The 854-nt window shown below is 50.6% G+C and overlaps 1 non-coding gene across 1 annotated transcript; it reads left to right on the forward strand.

The window, feature by feature from the left end:
* Positions 1-209: 209 nt before the first annotated feature.
* Positions 210-283, forward strand: TRNAN-GUU (transfer RNA asparagine (anticodon GUU)). Its single transcript has one exon. It is a non-coding gene; the product is annotated as a tRNA-Asn (tRNA).
* The last annotated feature ends 571 nt before the right edge of the window (positions 284-854 follow it).

Raw genomic sequence — 854 nt, forward strand, 5'->3', positions numbered from 1 at the left:
TACAGCTACTTCAGAAGAATCTCATCTTCTACTCCTCATAGGAGGCAACAGCATTTCTTCCTCCTGTATTCTGACACAACAGCACGTCAGGTTTGCTGCAGCAGTGTGCCTGCAGTACTGCCCTGTCACTGTTCAGCACACACAGGCACCACCAGCAGCACTTATTGAACAGTCAGGAATTCAGCTCCCCTGGGAAGCACAGCACAGCAGTCTCTGTGGCGCAATCGGAGAGCGCGTTCGGCTGTTAACCGAAAGGTTGGTGGTTCGAGCCCACCCAGGGACGGAGGGGATCCCTTTTAAGTGCCAAGTCCTGCCCCAGGGAAGGAATAACCACGAGGACCAGTATATGCTGTGGCCACCCCACTGGACAGCAGCTTCACAGAAACAGACCTGTCATAATGGCGCTTTGCCGGCTTTGTTCACTCAGCATCTGCCAGAACGCCCAGGTCCCTTCCCAGAGAAAGCTCAACATCTCAAAGAATAGTCTGAGTTGGAAGGCACCCAAAAAAGTCCAACTTTTGCCCTGCACAGGACAGCCCCAAGTCTCACACCATGTACCTGACAGCATTGTCCAAACACTTTTGGAACTCTGTCAGGATTGGTACTGTGACCACTGCCCTGGGGGCCTGTTCCAGTGTCCAGCCACACTCTGGGTGAAGAATCTTCTTCTAATATCCAACCTAAACCTCTCCTGACAGCTTTATACCAGCCCCTCAGGTTCCCTCCATCTTACTTCTGTAAGTGTCCTTACTCCTGTTCACCTGCCCACAGGCTTAGCATGCATCTATCTATCTACCTCATACCTACTATGAACTACAGTAATTACATTTAAAGCTGAATTTCAAGAGATGACA

The sequence above is a fragment of the Taeniopygia guttata genome, chromosome 2, assembly GCF_048771995.1.
Source record: "Taeniopygia guttata chromosome 2, bTaeGut7.mat, whole genome shotgun sequence".
Taxonomy (NCBI): domain Eukaryota; kingdom Metazoa; phylum Chordata; class Aves; order Passeriformes; family Estrildidae; genus Taeniopygia; species Taeniopygia guttata.